General features: G+C 47.3%; 1 protein-coding gene across 3 annotated transcripts in view; it reads right to left on the reverse strand.

Moving 5' to 3' along the window:
• Positions 1-24,943, reverse strand: part of GRIK4 (glutamate ionotropic receptor kainate type subunit 4) — a 223,750-nt gene that overhangs the window by 112,899 nt on the left and 85,908 nt on the right. Inside the window, exon 2 of one of the 3 annotated variants that reach the window (XM_052786485.1) lies at positions 16,443-16,547. The exons of the other annotated variants lie outside the window; for them this stretch is intronic. The gene's annotated coding sequence lies outside the window, so the exon portion shown is untranslated. The remainder of the gene's footprint in view (positions 1-16,442; positions 16,548-24,943) is intronic. 3 annotated transcript variants of the gene reach the window in all.

Consider the following 24,943-nt stretch of genomic DNA (forward strand, 5'->3'; position numbering starts at 1 on the left):
TAAACCAGTGCTCTCTTTCTGCATACATACGTTTGCTGTCAAAAAGACAGAGCAGGTCATTCTTAAAAAAGGCATTTCAAATATCAGTACTCCCTGTCATCTCAGTTTTCCATCAGAAAATGACAGTCTCCTACTTCAAAACAAGATCTAATGGAACCACATTTATCCCCATCTTCCTGTAATCACATTAGACAGTTCTACCAATTTAACTTTATTGGTTTCTTAACTGTCTGAAAAAACACATACAGAGCAACCCTACATGTTTTGCTACACAGAAACAGCCACCTGCAGTATCCTTTCGAAAACAGCATCCAATGGTCAATAAAGAGCCTTCTGTTTGGTTTTAGACTTCCTGCTAAGATCTCATTTTCTTTAAGAGATTTGTGCAGCTTTTGAACACATCAGATTTCGTTTAAGCAAAAATTTGCAACATGTGCTTGGCCATTAGAGGCACAACTGATAATATTCGTAGTTCTCATCAGTGTATGAAGGCTTACCTGTAGGAGGGCTTGGGTATGAACATGTATGAGACTGTTGCTATAAACTGCTGCCCAGGCACCTAAATGATGTGCCTGCTTACCCCTACAAAGAGGGAGAGGCGGGAACACGTGCACGTCTAGGGCAGAGGCTATTGCAGCTCCAGGGATTCAGTTTTGCAGTAATTTTTCATCCCAAAATGCTGGTTTTCAGTAGTGCATCAGCTGGATGCAATTAACCTTTGCAACATCCCGCTGCTTACTACAACTACAAGCCAATCTTGTTCTCCAGGTCCCGTTGGAGATTTCCCTGGAGAAGCAATAGTTGTCTCCCAGAGAAAGAAAAAGAAAGTTGGTCCTATTCCAGGTACTGCCAATTTAGAAAAGAGAATAGCAGCACCAGCCAATTTATTTTCTGCCTAGGTGAAAACCTCAGCCAGAACCTGTTGAATTTCTGTGCCTTTTCCCCACAGCTGACGTTTGTGCTAGGTGTGTGTGCAGACAGGACATGCATTAGTGGCATCCCTAAGCGGACACGAAACAATCTGTTGGTGGAGGAGTAAACTTTCCCCAGTGCTCTGAGGTCCTGTCTTATCCTTCTAGCATTGCACCACAGAGAACATTTTCCATCCTGGAGGGAAACCAGCAGCTTTGTCATCTCCTAAGAAATACTGGTCCACCTTTCTCCACCAGCAAGCCTCTAACAAAGTCTATTTTCAAAAGCAATGCAGTGCTGGTGGAAAGGCACCAAAGTGTCAGCCCCAGGCATGGAAGTGTTACTTCCACACCCAGACCTGCAAGCTGTAACCAGTGCATGACCAGCTCTCATTCAGCCTATGCCACATCCAGACGCACACAAACTGCTCAGTCAATCACATCTCTATGCCGTACACAACGCACCCTGACAGCTGTAAATGCAAATGCTAGGAGGGTTAGAGGCAACGACTGCACTGTTATGGCCACCCTTCCAGAGTGGTCCCCTCAAGTGCATGGCCTCATCTCCCCAGGATGGGATGCCATCATCCCCTCTGCCTACTGACTGGAAGTGGCAGTGACCCAGAGGTGCTGTCTGTGTGTTTGCTGCCTAGGCACAAGCCCTGGAGTCCTGCCACTCTCACATCCTCACTCTGCCACCGCAGTCTCCTACCACCTGCAGTGAGCGACTCCCAACCCCTGCTCCCCTTGGAGAACATTATCCTTCCTCTCCCCAAAACCTCACAATGTTGCCTGCAAACACAGGTTACCAAAATAGATAAAACTGCAAGCCGAAAGAGAAAAGCAGACTGCAATGTTATCCCCGCACACTGTTGTTTGTGGGCTGTCAAAGACAGGGGAACCAGCAAGACACATGCTGCCTTTATAGCTGGAGATGGTACATCCTGTTTTCTGTTGGGTTGACAATTAATAATACCAACTCCTACCTTCACAAACGTATTAGCCAAAATGCACACATATAGACACCTCCTGCTCTTGATAGGGTGTTTGAACACATGCAACACTGCACAGCAGGCAAAAGGTAGCAGGGGAAGTGTATCTAATTAGCCAGAACATGGATCGGAAAGCTCCAAGTGGCTGTGTTTTCATACCACCAATTAGACTCATCAGGTTACCCGCTATGGGCAGGATGATTTTTTAAGTGTTCCTTTGAGGCAGATAAAAGGTAACAAAAATTATTTCAGCAGAGCGCTTCAGGCTATGTGGCTAAAAGAAGCTTTTGTCTCCTTTGTACCTGAGTCAATATAGAAAGCAGCCTCTGAATCCCCTCTCCCCCTCCCCAAAGCCCAAGAGGCATGGTGGGGGCTCAGCAGACCCCCACCCTGTAGGGCTGGTCCCTGTCCACAAGCAGCTGCAGCAGGTCTCAGAACCCAGCACACTGCCTGTCTCTTGTGAACGGGAACTCCAGCTCAGGCCAGTTCACTTCCAAATCAGCAAGTGCATAAACTAGACATCATCAGTAGGAGTCTCATAACCCAGACACACTAAAAGATGGTTAGATAGGTTTAAAGAAGCTAATCAGTTTTGTCTATACTGCTGAGGTCAGCACTAGATCTTCTTTCCATCTGCTTCCTGAACACAACAAGAGAGAAACGTCCTTGGGGAACATCAGGAAACGAGGACAGCAACTCTTTCCTCCTGCTCTGCTCTGCTTTTCATGAAAAACTACAGTGAGAACGGTGCTATTAGCAGTATATCTGTTTCATTTCTTCCACTGGAACAGGCCAAACCATGGGTGTGCTACTGTAGGGCAGACCCTACAGTCACGGTCCCCTTCTCCCTACTCTGCAAAAAAAGCCAAGCAGAAGACAAACAAAGACAACCTTGCTGCTCCTCCAAGTCCATGAGTTGAGTCCTACTATCGAACTCATCTCCTGCTTGAACTGAACTCACTGGAGTACATAATGGCCAAAGTTCAGAGCAGCAAAAATGCAGAAATCAGAAATAATAAAATCAATGGGAGGAAGAGGAACAAGAGAAAGACCACTATCACAACAGCAACACACAAAGCCAGCCTCATGCAATAAAGATTTGGAAGGCAATAGACCCTGACGTATGCCGTACAGCCCACATTATGCTGAGACTGCCGGGTCCAAATTCCTAGTCAAATCCACCCAATCCCATTTTCTGTCTGCACACACCTAGCAGAAAAATAGACTATGAAAATAGGTAGCTTGCTTTGCAACATTAAATATCTCCATTTTCCTTTAATAAGGCGGCAGTGGCATCAGTTAGAGGACAAAGCCATTAGACACAATTTGTTTATTCAAATTAGTGACAAGTCTGTGTCAAAACATTGGCTCCTCTCAGCCCTCATCTCAGAAGAGGTTTTGAGGCAGAGTGATTGATTGAGCCGCCCACAGTCCCCTATTGACTTCAACAGGCTTTGGACTGGGTTGCTCAAGAAATGATCTCAGCCTTCCAAGGCCTGTCTGTCTCCTGTCAGAGCAGACCTGCCTCCCTCCTGGTCCCCTGCTGTGTGACCATCGTCTGGTTTAACCAAGTGCTAGCCTCAATCACAGCCCACCGCATCCTCCTACCACCAGCACGGACTGGTAACACATGCCAACATGCTGGCTTCCCTGTGGATCCGTCCCACCTGATACAGCTTTTAGTTCTTCAGAGCTAAGCAGATATTTAAAAAAAAAAAAAAAAAAAAAAGCCGCCTGAGATGTTTCATCTCACTAGAGCCCCTTTGATCCCCATAGGGTTTCAGTAAGATCTGTGCTGGGTGTGCCCACACTAGTCAGCCACTAATCCAGTCTCCAGTCTCCAGCCTGCTACAAAAGCAAGTGAACGCTCAACTTGCTCTATGCCTGAAATATCCCGAGCTATTTCAAAAGCATTTTGGTAAGGACCTCCACTGCTCCTTTTCTATATCCATTTATGAAAGGCTCATGCACACATCACTGCACAGCGATACAGTGTCATGCTCCCAGCTCCCAGGGTTAATTGGCCCTTAGCATCTCTGGGGCTGCTTCCTCCTTTAATAGCCAATTAGACCTTATTAGCTAGGTTGTCATTTACATCCAAGGCTCCCAGCAGCAGTCCAGAAGCTACAAATTCGCCCCAGTAGCCCTTCTCACAAGGCTGCGTGGCCTTTTACATTGCAAGCTGACCCTTCTGCTTAGCTTGTGGCCTCTTTGTTCCAGTACACGTTCTGGCCAGCAGCTCACCAGTGTGCTGATGTGGGAGTCACCTGCAGGGAGCCCAGATGGAAGACCCAGGGAAGGTCTGACCCATCAGGAAGAGACCAGTCTGTCCAGTGTGTCTTCTAATGGGCCAGGAAGAGACCAGTCTGTCCAGTGTGTCTTCTAATGGCCCTCAGCAAAATGGCACGCGGACACATTAAGCAGACCACTGCCTGCTCACAGCCATCTACCAGAACATGCTGACATACTGCAGCACGGATCAATAGAAAGAGAGCTAGATAATGGCAATTGATTTTACACATGTAATGAAGTTGTTCAGTCTCTGATTCAGCCATTAGTAAGTGTTCATTTTATTGACCTGAAGGGCAAGGGGACTGAGATGTTTTGTTCTTTCCTTTTAAAAAGCAAACATATCATTTGCTAATGAGAGATGGCCTTGTTCCCTCATTATCTCTCTGCTTCACCTTTCCCTCCTCTGCTTTGTCCAGCCACAGCTGAAACCCACAGACAGCAGCCTGACCCGTTTCACACTGCCATCACAACGCCAGTCACACACACTCTCAGATCCACATGCTTCTCTTGCCACAGAAGGTTTCCTAACCTGCCCGCAGCAGATCTCCCTCTCCAGACCAGATGGACTTGCCTCCTTGCAGAATCCCAATGCAAAATCCTTCTTTGGAAAGATGGACCTATACAAGCATCAGCTGCTTCCCCCTGTCCCCCTTTTGTTCCTTTAAACACATAGTAGTCACTCAGATCCATCTCATTTCAACAAGGCCAGAGACAGACACTATCCAGGATTTTTGCAGGAGTGATGAACAGTCTGCCACATTCCTGCCTCAGTTGTCAAATTGGAAAGCTAGGAAAGGACTCGTGCCAGCTTCTAGCCTCTTTGTGCTTCAAATACACCCCCCCTACTATCTACAGACTTGTCCTAGAGTAGGCATCACCTCTGTTTGGGGTAACAAGGCCACTGTGGAACTGGAATGAGGTTTTCAAAGGAGACCGTACTGGGGAGGAAAGCTCCCTTCTCTGACTTCAGTGACCACACAACACAATGCTCAGCTAGTGGGTTTGTGAGCAGTGCTGCCAAGATCCACAACATACAGTGATAAAAAAAATAACACCTTGGCCTGAATTTGGTCCACAATTTCCCTGCAAAGCAACGAAGGCTCCAGCACTCAAACTGTGCTGCAAAAATGGACCCTTGCCACTATGTTGTGATGAGTTAGTGGAGCAGTCTTTTACCTTATATGAAGTATCACAGCAGCAAAAGGATTGGTACATGTAGCGAGATGAATTTATCCTGAGAAAGATCCACATTAGCCAGCAGACAGGCGATATGATCCTCCTGAGCTTGTTATATATAAAGGGGATGACTCCATCCATCTATTGCATAAGCTGGTTACTAACACATGGTAGAGCTACATACTCAGGGCAGGAGCTGATGAAGCCTTTGCAATCGGAAAATTAAAACAAGGTCCTTTTGATGGCAAGCCCAGGGCATCCTGGCTAATATTCCAAGGCTTTGCCATCGATGTTTGGGTCAGTAACTCAGATCACTCCTTTGGACTACAAGAGACAAGACTTCATACTGTCTCCAGCAGCTATCAGGCATCCAACATCTGGGTGGACACAAGTAGTAAGACACCAAAAAAACTCCACAGAAAAGAAAAGCACATGCCTCCCAGCACTCGCTAGGGAAGTTCCTACATGTGCCTATCACAAAGTCTTATCTCCTGGGCCTTTGGCATCAGGATGCACATGAAGCATCCACAAACAGGTAACAGCAGTTCCCCAGCACACCATGCATTGATGCAAGCGATGTTTTCACAGACTGTGCTGAACAACTTTGCCCCAGTACTGTGGCTCTGCCTGTGGTGGTCTCCTGTCCATGTCCCACCCCAGCTGACCTCACACAGCACGTCATGTTGGACAAGACCACAGCCTGAGGCCATGCAGCTTGAGGCAACGGCTTCAGAAGACTTCTGATTTGAAAAACAAGGCTGAAGAAAAGATATATGAGAGACTGAATTAGAAAAAGTCTTGCAGTAAGGCAAGATTCAAAGGCATATCATGGATAAGATTAGGCCAGGATATAAGTCCTCCTAATGGAGTCTCAATGAGGCTGTGCTCACAGCTCTATGTCTATATACAGAGAGATAAAGCAAGGCATCCAAAACTATAAAACCAAAGATGTTTAAATTAGAAGGGATCTGAGGGATGCTAATAAAACGCTGGAAAGAATTGTGTATCAACATCTACATCCAGGTTGAAGGAACATAACATGCTTTTCCTAGAACAGTGGCAACTAAAACTGACACATGGAGAGGGCAGGAGAGATTGGGAGAGAAAGATAGCTCCACCATAAAGTGCAAGAAAGAATCACTTAGAGATGAAAAAGATATTTAAGGATGGCATTAAAAAGAAGAAATGAACATCCAGCTACGGAAATGGGAGAAGGGTGTTTTATTTCATGTAAGAAAAAACAAACTTAGGTTTAAACTAATTCTGCTTCCACAAAACCAGGGAATAATTTTAAGCAGCAGCTTCCAGTGCTAGTCTTGTGCAAATACCTCCTCCAAAAGGCTTTGCACATCAGTTTGCAACAGCCCATGTGGCCCAGAGAAGTCACTGTGGCTCTGTGGGCGATGACAGAGGTGCAGCGTGTGCTGGCTGAGCATTGGTGGTATACGGCCTCTCTGTTTCATCCCAACCATTCGATCCCAAGGGGCGTTGGGCCCTGCTTGCACCAAGACGTACCCCAGCAGCACAGTCCCCCGGCAATTCCTGCTACCCCTAGAGCAAACAGGCGCTTTTGGTTTTGTCGGCACACCTCAGTGTCTGGCTCCGGCGAGCAAGAGGCTGCCGCCAGTCCTGCTCCTCCTGCATGTCTCCCCTGTGCCTGCCTGCTCCGTTGCAGTTTATTTCACACATGGACACCCAGTGCTGGCTCACCGCTACCCTGCACACACGGCTGCATATCCTGTTTTTTGTCACGCTGATGCACTCTCAGGGCTCTACTCCATTCACACACACTTGCCCTCTGGCATCCCCCCCTGGCTTGGAAGGCAATTTCATGCTCACATAGTGCTGTTTTCTGTCGCATGAGTGCATGCATACTACAGGCTCCCATGCAATTACCATCAGATGCTCGGAGCGGCAATGGCTTAGCACACAAATACCATCGACATCTGCACACAGCAAACTGCTCCCCCCTTCCACTTACTGCTCTCAGATCTACCCCCATCTCCTGATACGTGCTGCTTGGCCCTTTGCACCTGCAGCCAGTGCCGCCACAGGTTTCCACTGCGTGTTGCTAACAGCCCAGCTGGATTTCCACACCTTTCAGTCTTGATGGACAGTACACTAGACTGGGACTTGGGAGATCTAGGTGCTAATTTGAAAACTTGCTACAGGCAATTCCTTTCATTTTCTCTGTGCCTCTGCTTCATATCTAGATCGTAAGAACAAATGTTACTGTCAAACCAAAAGTCCATCCAATAATTCCTACTAATAGCCTCCCAGCCTTCAGCTACTCTCAGGTTAGGAAACTTCTGAAACTGATGTTGTTTATATATTTAATAACTCTTAAGTGCTTTTCTCTTCCCTGTGCTTGCCCAGTTTCCCCTTAAATCTATGAAAACTTTCTGTACTCACCACATCCTTTGAGCTCAACATATCAATCACCTGTTGCACAAAACCGACATCCAGCTGTTTGTTCTGAACTTGGCTCCTATCGGCCTCATTCAGCGTCCTCTGGTTCTCCTACCAGGGGACACACAGAGCAACTGATCCTCTCCACCTTCTCCATTCTGCTCATGATTTGCCTTCCTGTAAACTCGCCGGTACAGACAGTGCCTCTCACTATAAATAACATTGTACAGCAAGGGACACCAAGGGTGCTCCGTCTCAGCTGGAAATCCTGGGCATCACCATAAGCCAAACCAGGTCACCTGTGTGCACTTGTACAGCTGTCCCGTGCAGACACACGCTCCCCTGTACACCCAGGGCTTGCAGGGGGCTGCTCCAGGCACAGGCTCCCCTCCGCTCCGCAGCTGAACCCAGCCCTGCTTGAAATCTGCAGGCCCCATTAGAAGCTGATGAATTGTTTTCTGCTCTCATGCTTGACTCCATATTGGGTTATCTATGTGGAAACGTAATTTGTTTGCTGATATCAAAATGCTGCCGCTCACCTGAGGGATTAACACTGTGACAAAATCATTAGAAACCTGATGGAGTACTGGAGGCCTTCTGAGTTTGTGGAAAATTCATTCTTCAGCCTAATGAATGTCTTTTTCCAAACAACTGCAACAGCAACACCTCTGTTTCTCAGTTCCCACTAGACCAGCCAGAAACACACGTGCACGCTTAAGGGCTCAGCTTACTCTTAGACCAGCTAAAGGGGCAAGCAACACCTGAGGCTCATGAGAAGCGTAGAGGTCCAGCAGCAATGCTGCAGCACGGGGCTCCTTCTCAAACACCGATGCAGCATGCGGAACAAATCCCACCACTATGTCTTAATCCCACCTCTGTGGGGAACAAATCCCACCGTTGCATCTCAACGCGACAGCCAGGGGAAGCCCCCGGATAAGGAGCAGTGGGTGCTGAGCCTTTCCCTGCCGCTCTGCTTCCACGTCTCCCCCTCACTCATGCATCCTGTTTCCCCAAGGCACTCTGCACAGGAGACAAAACACTCCTCTTGCAACTCTCCCCATTGCTCCCTGTGAGTCAAGCCGCTACTCCTGCGTGACGTTATGAACTGGCAATGAGTCACTGTCACTCCTGGGAAAGGGGGAGAACGGCGACCTTCCTTTTGCTGATTCACTGCCAAAACCCCCACGTAATGCAAGCTGTCTGCTCCACATTAAAACCTCCTTCCACAGCATGCTGGAGAGGATTTTTCTATTGCCCTGCCACCAAGGTGACACGATCAAACATTTTTTCCAAACAGTGCTCTAAGCGACACTGAAATTTGCATTTCAATTTGAATTCATTCTTATGGTTCAAATGAACTTCTGAAATACCTCTTCACGTGTGGTTAAGAAGCATGCTCTCTCGCTCTACTGATATACACACGTATATATTTTTAGCCTTGATCCCTACATTAGAGAAAAGTCACCCTTTTAAAAGAGCGGTTTTATTGCCAAGCAATATTAGCACAATGAAGAAAATCGCTCCTAATTTTTATAAATTATCTCATCAGCTGCAACTAATTAGCAGCTGCCGAAAGCTGGGAAATCACTCTTCACCCTAGAGAGACTAGCTCCAAGCTTCCCAGAACTCAGACATCCCTGATGGTCGAGGATTTCATGAGGAGCCTCCAGCTGGCTCCAGTGCAGGTCCCACTGGCTGTCCCACCAGGTGAGAAGTTGTGCAACCCCAGCACCCCAAGCATCTCCGCTGTGAGGAATAGTTGTGATGCAGCTTAGCTGGAAACTTTATTAAAATCCAATCTAATCAAGCTGTTGTGACTCTCCATTCTCCTTACCCTTGCTCCTAGGCGCTTGTGCCTCTGTCTGTGCCGCTGTAAATGTGTCTATAAACGTAAAATGAGCAAGCAGCCAACGGCTAAATGGCACTTAATCAGAAGAAAATGTATACCCTAGTGGATAGCTAACTGCTATTAAGTTGGAGGGGGGGAGACAGAAGAAAATAATAAGCTATAAATGGACAACCAAATAAATCTCCTACCGTACCAAGTGAGAGCACATCTGGTTAGATGCCACCTCCAATGAGTTGTGAGCAAAATATTTATATGCCGCCAAGTACCTGGCAGCAAGAGTGGGAAGGGATTACAGCTTGGAGAGTAGCACTACTTTCACTGCCTCCCTGCCTGCCCTCAGAGGCAGCAGAGCATCAGGTGCCTGCCCTCTTCGGCTGCAGCAAAATCCGATCTGAAAACATCTGACCTCCGAAGCCAGCAAGGTGGCGGGCCCCAGGCATCACTGACCAGGCTGTGATGCTGCCCGCAGCTGGTGGTCAGCTCCAGCTCACTCCCTCTGCTGCAAGGGCATGGGGTCAAGCTTGAAAAGCCGTCTCCTCTCCAACAGGAGAGCCCCTCAGTCTCCATCCCTACTGTGAGCCCTAAGAGGGTCAATAAGGCAACAGATGATACACCAGAGACTCCAAAGCTATAAATAGCAGATGACTTGCACACCTCTGATCCTTGAGAGTGCCTTAATTTAATACAGAGCACTTTGGTATTAGGAGAAAATGCGATTTGGGACTTGGAAGTCCCCGAGGGAAGAGCTCCTTGGAGAGGGGCACCATTGCAAAGGGGATTATCACAATAATCATGAGATTAGTTGAATAATCCCAGACTAAAAGAGAGTTTTTTGTCATCTGCAAGATGCTCAGCACCCTCTCGCTTTCATGGAAATACAGCGCAAAGCAGGGTCAGATGGACTTTGAGGAACAATGTGGGGAAAGAGGAACCCAATTCAGCAAACACTGTGCCTTACAGTCCCATCCAAATCCATCAGTGCGTTACTGCTTTGCTGAGTGAAGGCTGGTGTGCTCACCTGCCTCAGCTGGGGCTGGCCAGCTCCTCTCTCCCTAAACTGGTGATACCGCATGTATGCATTGGCTTTTTGTTCCCTCATGACACCTCTGCTTCAGACCAAGGGCTTTTGCTGTTTTACACATTTAATGCAGTAATGGGGCTCAGGGCTCCTACAAAGGGCAAAACCAAGAAATCCAGTTCTACTGAATTAAAAGACAATGTGACACGGAAAACAAAATAAAATAAACCCCCGCTACTAATCTCTTCGAAGGAAGTGCTTGCGCAGTTGAATTGCACAATGTAAACAAATAATTAGTGGCTATTTTCTTCTATAGGTCAGAAAGCAGATTAGCTAGCTGAGACTGAAATCTAAAGCCTGTGTGTGTCATACCCAGGCTTACAAAAAGAAGAAAAAAGCCAGTCAGGAGCAGAACCCTGTACCACAACCACAGCTATCAGACCCTGCTGCTCTCTGAGAGATAGACTCTTTTGTGCAACAAGAAATTCACTTGGTCTCACCACTCAGGCATTAATATCCTGGCTAGAAAAATACATAAAACCAATGCTAATATTTTTACATTTCCAGATTCTCAGCTTTTAACTGAATACATTTAGATTTACTACCTGGGGAGAGGTTTTCTGAAAAGGGAAAGACGGAGTTTGTATTTCTCCTGGAAATGGCTGTATCTTACAGACAATCCAGATGTCTCAAAACCCAGGCATACGCTTGGCTGAAGTCTGTTGCCAGGATGAAAAGAGAAAGAGAGGAGAGGTGCAAGAAAAAGTAATGCCTGCATTTAATTTCACTGTGTTTTCCATTTCTGCAACTGAAAGCAAAATTCACCCGCTCAAGCCCACTGCAAAACTGGGAAGGATGTTCCTGGTGGTTAGAAACTTCTGGTCAGGAAGTTTGTGACACTTTTCCCCACAGCACTGGAGAACCTGCTTAATTCAGCTCTAGTAGAGAGATCGGTAAAACCAGCAGAGAAGCAATGATATTCCAAGTATCAAGGGCGAACTACCATGAACTACTGTGTTTCACAGCGGAGCCTGCATTCTGGCAGCTCCCAGAAGAGCAGTGAGCTTTAGCCCTGAAAGGTTGTGCTGACCTGTGCAAGCGGAGTAGGTGAGGATGCACATCCCCACAGCATGCGTTCCTGTACGCAGATTGCTCGGCTCTCCCTTAAGAAGGCTGCAAAAAAAGCAAGCAGACAGTAACCTGTTGCACAGTTCCCTGCAGGTGCTGGCTGTAGCTCATGCAGCTCAGCACAGAGAGCCAGTTCTGCCTTTTCAAGCACAAATAATGCTGGATTGTTTCCAGATGGGGGGGTGGGGGAGAGCAAAGAATAGAGCCAGGACATTTAAAACAAAAGCGTACAGCTATATTCAGCAAACGACTGTTTTTCAGAAGGACTTTGGGTGTTAGTCACACAGATGCTCTTTCTTGCATTCCTTCCGGAGTTTTGCTGTGGGGTTTTAAATTTTATTTTATTTTGGTTTTGTTCTCACTTCACCTTTCGGTGTTAGAAAGCATCCATGCTTAATGCTCGAGGTGGTTTGTTTTAGTAGCAGGAGAGGAAACTCTCAAAGCCAGTGTTCTTCTAAACCAAGCCACCAAAATCTTTTAGAGGTTAATTGATTCCCTAAGCATCAGGACACATCTTTCAAAAGCATGCTTAGTGCCACAAAATTCTGCTCAAAGACTCTCCGTGCTGCTAGCCAATGCCTGAAAATGCTTCCCATTTCCTTGCAATAAAATTGACAGTCCCAGGACAACAAACAGCCACCGACCCGTTGCAGTTTGCCGTCCAAAAGGGCAGGAGCGAGGCAATGATGAGGAGAAGTGAAGGCAGCAGAGGGACCACAACCTGCTCAAAGCCATCTCTAGCAATGCACAGCTGCCCCCAGCGCCATGGAAAATGTCTTCCTCCTAAAAGGTCCCCGTCACAGTGCAGAGCTTGGGGGACTGAAAGCATCTGCCATGAGACCTCTGTGCAAGGGGCTTACTGAGCCCTCCTTGCTGCTGCACTTTGTAGAGGCACTTACTCGGATGCCAAAAAGCTCCTATGGACCATGAGTGCTAGAGATGGCTGACATGACTGCTCCTCCAGAGCAATTACAGGCTATTAAGTAAATGAGATATGTTATGAGGAAAAAAAAAAAAGAAGAGCCTGTATTTACACAGGAGCCTGTAATGACTCCTTCGTTGTGTCAGCTTCACATGCTTGACAAGACAGATGCAGGCGAACTTCTGAGTCTCCTGCCTTCACTTCATTTCCTTTTCATAAAGCCAAGTACAGTGGTCACAGATTAATTTTTCTCTCTCCCTTTTTCATCCTGGGTTTACCTTGAGATGCCCTGATATCACTCAAGCAGGGGGTGAGGCTGGGCTTCCCTACACATCAATCTAGAAATATCCCATACAGCACTGTGTAGCAGCAGAGCCTCAAACAACTATCGGGGTTAGCTACGCAGCTGAGGTGTGCAACACCTTCACACTCACACCCCATGTCTTGCTTTATTTTTCTGAGCTGTTTATTCTTTCTCCCTCTAGCTATCCAGCAAAAAGCAAAACATCCGGCAGGATGCTGTTTTAAATTTATTTTGGTTTTCACTGGCCTTTGTGCTTACAATATATAGCTCATTTTCTATCACCTGTGGAGAACCTGCAAAGTGCAGAGACGAAAGACAACCAGCTGTACAGCTTACTGTAGGTGCCGGCACGGAGGGGCAGAGAGGATGGCTCCAAGAGGACATGTTGCTCTCCCAGTAGCCATTCCTGCCCCAACTATGCAGCAATGAAGCATTCAGAGACAGAACTTCCCATAGATATTCCCACTTCAATCTGTGGGTTCTGTACAGCATTTCCCACAGAAACAGCTATGCCTGTGTCCTGCTCAGGACTCACGATGCACTGCAGGCACCTTGTATCCCCTTCCCCAAACATGGCTGCATTTTCCTGACCTATGCACATCCAGTCTCTTCCATTCATTTTGTTCCCAGTGTCAACAATTTTACAAGCAGTATTTGCAGGGCTGTAGGGACTCAAAACACACAGAAATAGAAAACAGTAACCTAGAGACAGGGAAGGGAGGGAGTTCAAAGCTCTTTCCTGCTAAATGACAACCCAAGCTGCCTGCAAATAAAACTCTGGAGCTCATCAAGTAACTCTGACCACTGAGGGTGCTTAATAAAGATTACTTTTCTATAGCTCCACTTGCCTGAGGCATCATTTGTTCCTAACGAGAAGCTCCATGGGATTTAAACGCATGAGAGAAGAACAGGCTTTTCAACCACAGCCATTACAATGAAAACAAGCTTTCTGCTCCAAAACCCAAGTGCTTAGACCCCTGTCCTACCCTGGTAATGCTCCTCAGCCATGCCAAGCTGGACAACCACAGTGCTTCCTTTCTGCCAGAGCCGGTAGGCAACTATCCCATAGCATTACCGCATTACCTCTCAAAGACTGGTCATGCTGGGGACTTTGAGGCAAGCTCTGCTGAGAGCTACAGTGCTCAGGGCACTGCTTGCTGCCCGGGCAAAGTCGCTGCAGCCTCACCTGGCCCCAAAAGCTCAACACCAGCTTCTGCAGTGAAGCAGCACAACTGGGGCTGGTGAGGCATCTGGGGTGGCTATTGCATGGGATACCTAAGACTTTGCATAAGTACTGCATGATATTTCATTGCCAACTCAACTGTTCTTTTGCTGTGTCTTGTGTGATCGCTAAGATCATGGTATTTCTGAGCATGCCTGGAATAACAAAGTACTTCTTCCCACCATACCAGGGCCCCCAATGAAACAAGCATGTCAAAGAATTCCACGTGCCACTGAAACGGATAGAAACACAATAGAGAATAAATGCTAAGGGTCTGCAACTGCCAAGCTATCTTCTGTGCAAGGGATGTGGAACAAAATGTTCTGAAGTGCCGAAGTCAAATGGCAAAACGGACTTCTGCTGGTGGTCAAATGGGAAGATGTGCAGGGCAGCTGAACACGACCAGAAAACCATTCTACAGGGTAAATGAAGGAGTGTGATTAGGGGCATTCTGCCATGGTAAAATTAGATGCCTGTGAATCAGATCTGGTACAAGGTGGGGGCTATCAAATGTGCTATTGAACACCATAGCCTGCACACATGCATCCATAAGCACAAATTCCGTAAGATGCTGGTGACTACGAAAACCTCTAGCAGCGAGATGGGGCAGCTGATCCTATCAGATACAGGTTAGCAGATTCTTTTTGTCAAGCAGAAGAACCACAAATCAGGATTAGGAAGGGGGTGGAATCTGTAATGAATGGGGAGATCCTCAGACAAACCCAAGCTGACACCACATTATGACTTTTCAAACTTTCATTATCCCTTGGGCTTGGCAAGAAGATCACAGAAGTCTTAAGCTCATGTGGAATGAGCCTCAGGCTAGATCTCAGGCATTCGTCCTGGCCTGCACCTCTACAATATGAAACCAGGAATAATTCCAGAGGACACAGCACATACAGACCAGATCCAGTGAGTCTGCTCTGTGCTACAACATGGGGTAGTGAACAGCAATCCCCCCAGCAAGAGAAGAATATATGGGCAAATAGAGCCTCTTCATTGCCTTCTTCCTGCTATCCCAGCTCTAACTTCCTCCCCAAACACAATTTTAGCAGCACGAGATGCAGGAACTTTCAGCATTTATAGAGACCAGTTGTCGGGACAGGTCCAGGAAAAGAGGCAAAAATACAGGATGGGAAGGCTGTGGCAGGCAATGGCTCAGCTCTGCCTGCTAGGCAGTTTTATTAGCTCTCCTGACAACAACAACAACAACAAGGGCTACCAAAGATGTAAAATTTACAGCAGACAGTCTCCTTTGAACGGATAGGAGCATAACCCAGACAGGTTACCCATGGACTCCTACAGGGGCCGGAGTTTGATCCTGGATCTCCTGCATCCCCTTTGAGACTCCTAACCCACCAAGGACTCTGGAATTGATTTCTCTTTCAAAACTGTCTGAAAACAGCTTGGAAATTCTTGACTTTTCCAGGTACAGAACATGAGATATTCTGAAACGTGTTACAGGATTGAGAGGAAAATCAAGTCCCATCCCTCCCTGTGCATTAGCCTTTTGTACCTCACATTCAGATCCTCCCCTCTAAGCCATATGCCCCTCCTGCATGCCATAAGCTCCCAGGCTCAGATACCAGCTCCAGCAGCCAAGAGCAGAGTCCTACAGTGCTGAAACATGACTGCTCAGCACTAAGATCAGGTCCTTCCCTCCGCGGACAATTTTAGAAGCATCTGGAGCAGTTATGCTTTCACGACTATCACTAAAGAGAGACAGGTCAGAAACACATGCAAGATGACAGGTGACATCTGCATTGAGTCAGGTGGACAGCTAAAGTTAGCTAAGAGTACCTGGTTGCTCTTCTGCAACAGATCTGCTCTTGCAGGAGCAGATAATCAGTGCCCATTAATAATTACTAGACTCTTTCTTCGCAATGAAATTGCAGCCCTCAAGATTTCCAGCGCTCTCTCTTTCCTTCTTAAACACAGCAAGAGTTCGTTCCCTTGCAGAACCCTTTTCCAATACTCAGGGAGAGGTCTGACTACATTTACCCCAGGAACCATGAAGTCCTGCATGGCCCTACACTAGAAATGCTCCCCAGGGACATGTGGTATCCAGAACAGGTATCACCTGACCAGAAGAAGTGATCTCCTGTTCTGCCAGCAAAAGAAAAGAACTACCCAAGAAGCTTGAAAAAGGATCAAACGACTTACGAAGCAGCAAACAAGATCCTCATGAAAGTACAACACACTCATGGGCAAACTATTACCTCCCTTTTACTCTTGTGGCTCCATTCTGGAAGATGGCACAGCCGGTCCTTCCCCTTCATCACATGCATGTACCCCCGTAGGCTAAGCTTTTCCTTCAGGAATCCCTGCAGCAGATTAAAACTCAGTTTATTAAATAAGGCAGTACTCTAACAAGAGTAATCCACAGATAATTTCACTCATTTAAACCCTATTTCATCTCAACCAAGTTGACTTATTTCCATTTAACAATCTTAATTCTTTTAGCACTTTCCGGCTCCCAAATTGGCTTCGACAGCAGAATTGACATTCAGCCATCATTTTCGCATAAAGTTCCATTTAGCCTCTCCAAACCCCTACAGCGTCTGGAGGTGCAAGAGGAATTCATTAGCGGTGTCTTTGGGAAAATGAGCCATCCCTCCCTGCAGCCTTCTTACATTCACAGTCCTCATTTGGCAGGGGTCGAGTCAGAGCTGGCAACTGCCTGGCTAAGCTGCTCCTCCACTGCAGATCCCCCCTATTGCTCCCCTCTAGCTCCATGCTCAAGTCCACCTCTTTGCTGACACATGAGCCTCTGCTTTCTTTACTTCTCTGCCCGCTGAGCTTAGCATTTCATTTTTATCTATGGGCCACAGAGCTCCCTCACACCCTCCAGCCCTACGAGCACCAGGTCTGCACATCCCTTCCCGCAGGGAGGTCTCTGCCAGCCCCAAGAGCCCTGTGGTCCATGCCCTGCCGCTGGTCCACATTACCACTCTCGGGCATAACCGGCCATGGTTATAAGCACCCATCTCCATGCATCTCCCGGGTCTTCCTCATTTCAGGAGCTCTCCTCCAGCTGGGATCTTCACCTTCTGCTTCTCAGGCCTCCCACACTCATCCCCCCTCCAGAGATAACACCCCAAAGAAGGGCTCTGGGGAATGATGCTACCCTAATGTGACATCATCCTCTTGGATGGCTTTCCCAGCAACAAACAAAATGCAGGCTGAGGGTACCCATTTGTCCTGCCTGCTCACAGCTGTTTTAGGTATGGATTGTGCCCTGGGTGTTGCCCCCTTCTCTCCCACATGCACACTGCTTCCCCTGCCGATCAGCACAGCCTACAGCTCTGTGCTTTTCATAGCCAACATCCTACAGAAAAGCAAAACTCATTCTTTCAAGTTCTTCCATCCTTCCCTTTTTCCTCAGCATTTTTTCAGCAATCACCTCAGCCAGTAGCTTCAATCTCGTCACAGTGAGGTCTTTGTGAGGGAGAAGAGGAGCACAAAGCCAGGAGCAAGGCTTTGCAGGGAAGGGCAGGACCTACCCCTCGCAGAGGCTGGAGCCCTGTGTAGGGCCCAGCAGCAGCAGCATGCAGGGAGCCAGGATCTGTCTCACCTGCTTTGTCAGCACGTTGTTCTCTACTTCTGGGATTGCGACTTTTTCAAGTGCTATAGGTTCGAAACACCTGGATATCAAGAGCTAGAGCTTCTAAATCCAAGCCAGGACAATTTGGGCTTTTAGCTTTACAGGGGTGTGTTTATCTTAAACTGAGCCACAAGCAATTAGCTGCAGAGGGGCACTTGTGATAAGCGCCCTTTCAGATCAAAAGCACCTTTTCTGGGAAGGTTGCCCAACAGCCCTGCGGTGCCTAATGCTAGCAAAAGGCTTTAACACCTCACTGAGCAGAGCACTGCACATGTTGCAACCAGGAGTGCTGGCCCCTGAGCTTGCAGTCCACCCATCTACAGAGCAAGGACAAGTGAACTTGCCAAGAGTTACGCAGCAACAGAATGAGGAATAAACCTCTAAGCACAAGGCATATCACTTCAAACAGAAAGAAACCCTACCTTACACTCACAGCGTGAGGATCTCAGCTCTGCTCCAACAGACTGTTACAAGTTGGAGTTGCCTTGCTGTCTTCCTCCTCCCATCTGCCATCCTCCAGCTTGCCTTCTCAGAAAGGTTGTAATAGCTCACAGGTAAAGACTTTGGCTTTATCTCAACTCACCTTTAGAAACTTGGGCCACTGCCTTAATCTGCAAGGCTATCCTCCACCTCACTTCCTGAAAACAACCTTCAGATCACTAGTTATAGTCACGACAGATATGCATCTCCCTAAAAGTAAGCAACCGTGTTCTCCAGCCACATATCCCACAGGTGCCCCATCCTCAGTAGCCAGCTGTATAGCTGCTTCCTGCCCTCCCACACTAGCAGCTGCTGCCTGGACGGAGGGCTTGCTTCCTCGGCATGCTTATTCAAATTTTGTAACTCAACCCAGCTCCTGTCCACATCCAAAAAATCTCCTGCTCAATTCAGGTGGTTCTTTAAATGCAAGTTAATTGGTCCGTGGGGAGGAACAAATTTGAAGCTCAAAGTATTGCTGACGCTGGCACTAAGTTTTCAGGTGGTCTGAGCTGCCAAGACAGCTGTTCTCTATCAAGTGAGCACTGCTTTGCAGTGTGATGGCACTCACTCCAGCAAGGGTCTGCTAAGGATATTTAATTCAGGCTTATTCTGCAGTGAAGTCAAGCTCATCACAGAGTGCATGAAATCCATCCTTCCTCAGCTGCCCACACAGATAGCCAAGGGCGAGGAGCTGGGCAGCAATAATCTGTAATGCAGACTAATGCACAAGCCTATCTCATGCCACACTGGAGCTTTCTGCAGAAATTCCAGCTTTGCTGAATTTGGCTCAGAATTGGAATTAATTTTGGCAGCTGTTTAGGCAGGGAACCAAGCATCTTTCATTCATGTAATTGACTTTTTTATTCATATATATATATATGAAAAAATGACAGAGTAGCTCTTGCTATGTCTAGCTTTCACTCTATGAAACAAAAAGATCTCTATTAAACATGGCTCGGCAGCTAAATACACAAAGTGTTGCCCAGGGGCAGTAACAGTATTTAGATATAAAACAGGTTACATGGCTCTCAGATCCTGATCCTTGGCTCAGGGAGAATATTCGATGTTCAGGAACAAAAGTGAAAAATCAGACCTCTGAAGCAAAACCCTATACGTGCACCTATCCATGTCTGCCCTCTGTCGCTCCCCCTGCGACTGCATAGGACTGGACCTGTAAGGGAGATATGTATGACCTTCCCAGTGACCAGCCCCTCTCTCCCTGGCTCCTCTCCTTAAAGCAAATTTTCCTCTTCCTGCTGAATTAGCACCTACTTCAAACCCGGTCACCTTCCAGATCTACAACACAGTACAGCACGGGGCAGCAGCTGGCTGCTGTGCCCAGGCGTACCACAGCTTTACCAGTGCTGGTGAGCAAGTAACTTTCATTAAACAAGTAAATGAAAAAAATAGAGGTCTCTGCTGTTTGCTACTTGAGCAACACAGCTCTTTTCCGTAACTACCAGCTGACTTCCCCATCCGGATGCTCTGCACACAGAGATCTATACCTATATAATATGTACATGGATATATAATGAATCAAAACAAAACTTAAGGCCTCTTGGGATGGACAATGTAGCCTGCCTCTCAGACATTAATGAACAGATCAGTGAAAATAACTCTGCCACAGAGGTGCAAAGCACATAAAGAGATGGTCTGTCTCACTGAAACCGCAACCTCCCCTCACTCCATGCCCTGTAGCACTGATCTAAGGTATAAATCTGCTTATTATTTGTTATTCATATTATTGTAGTGCTGGATTCCTCAGCTGTAGATCAGGAGCTTGTTATGGTTTATGCGGCTAAACCACAGCCTGGAGAGACACACACCCCTCCCACGCCAATCTCCCCGGTGAGGCAAGGGGGACTGCGTGCCCCGGGGAGCGGGCGAGCAGGGCAGCCCCACGGGCACTGGGCTGCCTGGCATATGCCACGGATGCTTTTCTCCCACAGAGCCATCAACGGCAGGGCAGGTCCTCACACATTGCACCAAGCCCCTCTTGCTTCCATGAGGGCTCCCTGGAGCATGCGGCTCAGTTGATTTTAAGCCAAATTCATTCAACCCTGATCACATGCAATTCATGTAGAAACCTCTACAGTGGAGGAAACGATCAATCCCTCCCTCTTTGGTATCCAGTCTCAGTCAGTATGCCAAATAGGCCCCTCACTGTTTAAAATCAAAGCAAAATGAAGCAGGGATGCAGGACTTCTACATCCTTCAAGTACTGCTCAAGTACTCGCTTGCAGCTCAACCCGATTCCCACTCGCTTTCTCCCAGGGCTCCTGGCTCGGAAGCTCTCACTTTCCTCCCGCAGTTTTCACTCACACTTCGATGGTGCTAATGAGCCTCCTGCCTCTGCATGCAGAGAAGCCGCCCAGCACATCCCTAGGAAAACTCAAGTTTGCAGAGCCAGTGGGAACAGTGTGCAAACCCCTGCCCACACACAGTGACCACCCAGCAACCACGTTCTCCTCAGATACCAACCTCAGCACACATGCAGGGAGCCTGAATGCTCTGCCCTAGCGTCCAACATCAAAAGCATTCAAGAAAACCACTTTTCACCTGATCATTTCAGAGAAGAACAGGTTAGATAAGAGACCGCAGCAGTCACCAGCTGCATGCAGCCCCCTTTGAACAGCTTCAGTTGCCTTTTGCTGAAAAAAAAAAAAAAGACTCCTTTTATCCTGGAAGTAGCCTCCATAGATCAGTTGCCTTCACAAGACCACTTAGGACAGGGAAGGTATGGCTAGGAGATGGCCACTCTTCCTAGCACTGTAGCACAGCAGTACCTGGGGACAACTGCAAAGAATCAAAGGGCAAGTCTAGACAAGGCATTGCTGAAAGGGCCTGACATCTATATCGGTGACTTTTTTAAAAATAAAGATTTATGCACATAAGTCAGAAAGCATAAATAAAATATCACTCTCCTAGAAGAATAATGAAAACAAAATTAAAAGGGCAAATAGTTAACAAATGAATATTGTATTTTTCTCTACCTCTCACCACTCTTCAGCAGCAAATGACAAATAACTATGAATCTACTTCACCTTAATAAACTTAACTGGCCCTTTTTAATATTGGGGGAAATATTAATATTGTTTCAGCCAGACAAATTTACCATGTCATGCATCAACAAAGATGTAGATACCTCTCCTCCTCCTGCACAGTTCTCTATTTCTTTAGACTCTCAGAGTCTAGGAAAGTCCTAAATGAAATGTGAAAGCCTTTTAAAAAAAATAAAATAAAATCAATACAGGCCAAACCCTACTTACAAGTGCTGAAATGAGCCCAGTGAGGCATGAATCAAGCAGGGGACAGAACTGAAGCTCAGGCACCCAGTAGCACTTCCCAGCTCCAAGGGCTGGGCGCGATGGTGGGCCACATGCCACGGCAGGTCTCCAGGAGATGGGCAGCTACAGTGTGGGCTTGAGGGGAGCCAAGGCCCACCCCTGGCAAGTGTCTAGCTTGGGTTCCTAGTCCCTAGGAACCCAAGATACACATAGAAAGCATCTACACGCATTTAATGTCAACCTAGCTGCAGCCCACACCTGCTGCTGTCACCACGGCATGGGGACAGCCCTCCGTTCGTGCCTTGTTTCTCCAGATGCAACTTGGCAAACATTTGCAAACAGTAAAACTCCTCCACCGTCCCTCATGTCCAGAACATACCCCTCCACCTGACCCCCAGAGCAGCTACGCCCTCCTCCCACCCCAGTCCTCAAGCCAGGCTGGTGGTATCACAGTCCAAACACAACGAGACTTGAAAGCGTGTGTCCAACAAGCGCTGCTGCCCCCGCGGCATGTGGGTACAGCCTCAGGCACTGGGGCCCTGCAGCTCACAATGGTTTCTTTTTAAGGATTTTTGAGGATTATTTTTAATAACATTTTTAACAGTTAGGTCCATGGATAGAGAAGCCAGCTAATCACACGTCTCAGCAACCTGCTTTGTTTCCAGCCCAGTTCTTCCCCTCCAGTCTGCTGCCTTCTGGCAAGGAGTCATTAGCCGTCCCCACTCCAGCACAGGCAGTACCTGACGGCTCTGCTCCCGCGGCTGGTGGGACAGCTGGCCAGAGAGAGAGTCACCTAACCACTACCAGAAGCTTTGTTTTCTTAAACACTAATCATAATTACAAGTGGAAAAGTTTTCCAGTAACAGCACCACCATGTGAGACTTGGAGACTGTTTCTCCGCTTTAAGCTGATCGCAGCAGCCTTGCTGGGTTCAAAGCCAGGGTAAGGCCATTTCTCTGCTGGGGAATAGCGAACTGGTGGACAGCAGTCTATTGCAGTTGCATTGGTATCATCCACAAAGGCCTTGGGTATGCCAGAAAGCAGCACTGCATAAGGAAAGGAGTTTGTGTTTTGTCTGTCTGCGTTGAATGCGCTCCCCTGCCTCTGCGCAGGCGAGAGAAGCGGAATTTCAAGCTGTCTCAGCAAGCTGCCATCAGGATATGGGGGCACTGGGGCTGGCACAAGCCAACCCGCCACAAAGCCACAGCTCTCCCTGCCTGCCGTAAAGGGCACAGTCGTGTTTCTCTCCACCCTGGACCGCACCCCTGGGAGGAAGCATTTGTACCTGCCCAGTGGGGCTGACATCGACATTTTTCTTTTACAGCATCCAGGGGACTGACTGCACCTTCATCATCAATGGCACTATCACCCTTAAAAATGTTAATGTTAAAGAACATGCTACCTTGTGGGATCTTCTCTGCAGTGCCTTTAGGAGAATTATGTATATCCTCTGGGAGTTGGGGAAGCTGAACTAAACGGTCCACAATTCTGTTCATTGCCACACATTTTTAATGCTCGGTTCTTCTTCCTTGCTTCAGCCCTCCAGCTCAGACACACCAATGTACTAACTGCATTGGACAGGGCAGAAGCACACCATGCAGCTGTGGAGCCTTTAGCTCACTAAACAAGCAGCTTAGTATCATAAGCACCTTGGGAGGGTAATTACGCAGGGCTGCAAGGCCATACAAATGGTGCTCTGCCACACAGGTCTGTGACAACGTGATAGGTAGGAAATGGAGGGGCACTATACAATTGCAGTGATGCAGAAAAAGCTGGATGCATGTCTCCAATTTGCCTCTTCCCACCTACTTCAGCATGCACAGCTAAATGCCAGTGCTTTCCCACGACTCCACATGCTCCGGGGGATCCCAAGAACATTTCCTTGACATTATAGCTCCACGATCACAGCAGATGTCGGAGATTCACAGCCCGTTAGGTATTTCAGATTTTTGGAAACATGCCTAGAAACAAGGACAAATGTCGCAGGCTGGCACCTCTAGTGACACCCCACTGTCAGTTTGGATTTGTGGAGACCTTGACCACACATTGCTTCTCTGCTGGATGAAACCCTACCATGAGCACTGGGACAGCAGTGCAGATGATTGCTTCAATTACCAGCTGAGCAAGCGGTGGATGCATTTTCACTGGGTATGGGGTAGAAGAACACTAGATTTCACCAAACAAAATACTCTAAATGCTAGAACTGCATCTTGCCTTTTGTATAAACTTTGCAAAGTTGAGAGGTAGAGGGAGGGAAGGGATTTGGACAGACAGAGGCAATTACAGAAAAGAGCACTTTAAAGAGCTGCAGGGCTGAAGGAGGCCTTGCAAGGAGTTTGTCAGTAGATCGTATGTCAGTGCTACTGAGCCTACTGCTAGTTATGGCAATGCCACGTATAAACTACAACTTTGGCTTGTATATGAATTTTAAATAAGCTGTTAGTACACCCAATGAATCTAGCAAGAGAATACCAATTTAGGGCTCTGACGGTCTACTCTATAAGACCAAGTAAATAACTCAAGTAAATTTCCTGACACTTTATTGAGCATGAGTGAACAAACGAAAAACAAAACCAGAATTACTTCTACAGCCAGGTATATGTATATACCACAGGAAACCAGAGCTAGGGGAGATGCTGGCCCACAGCACACTGCACCAGCCATCGTCCTTGCCTGCCACTGGGGCAGGCAGGAGGGAGCTGATGTCTTTTGTGCTTTTGGTGCGGATGGATGCAACAGAGCACGTGGTGGGCAAGCACCAACTGTTGGGTTTTGCTCCCAGGACATATATTATTAGGACATATAGGACATATATTGGCTCTTTCAAGGGCTACAGGATGTCTCAAGGCAATTCCTTACACACCTCCTGGAGCTCTTGAAAACTTCCGAGAACATGCCCATTCCTGCCTGCTTCTTCATCCCCTGATCACAATCATCTTTTGAGCATCTAGGGAGATAATACCTCACCAGGACAGAACAGGTAAGCTGACTGATAAACAAAAGGCACTCAGAAAAAAGACTGCTTTATTTGGATAAAGCATGTGGATCAGTGTTTTTCCCCCCAAAGGTCTCCAAAACAACGAGAACTAGGAGACTTTCTCCAGGATGGGATCAGAAAGGAATACACAGAGTTTAAGGCTGAAGAAAAAGGCTGAAAAAAAGGTTTGCACCAATGTTTTTTCCTGTGTATCAAGGAGAGAAATAGAGCATACGATAGTCTACAGATTGTTCCTATGCATGCCAAAGACACAGGGAAGGTCACCCTGTAGCCTATATTCTGCTCACTTTTTTGCATAGATGATGCCTCTAAAGCTCTCTGGAATGCAACACTCGTTGCTGGTCCCGTCCA

The sequence above is a fragment of the Harpia harpyja genome, chromosome 4, assembly GCF_026419915.1.
Source record: "Harpia harpyja isolate bHarHar1 chromosome 4, bHarHar1 primary haplotype, whole genome shotgun sequence".
Classification (NCBI taxonomy): domain Eukaryota; kingdom Metazoa; phylum Chordata; class Aves; order Accipitriformes; family Accipitridae; genus Harpia; species Harpia harpyja.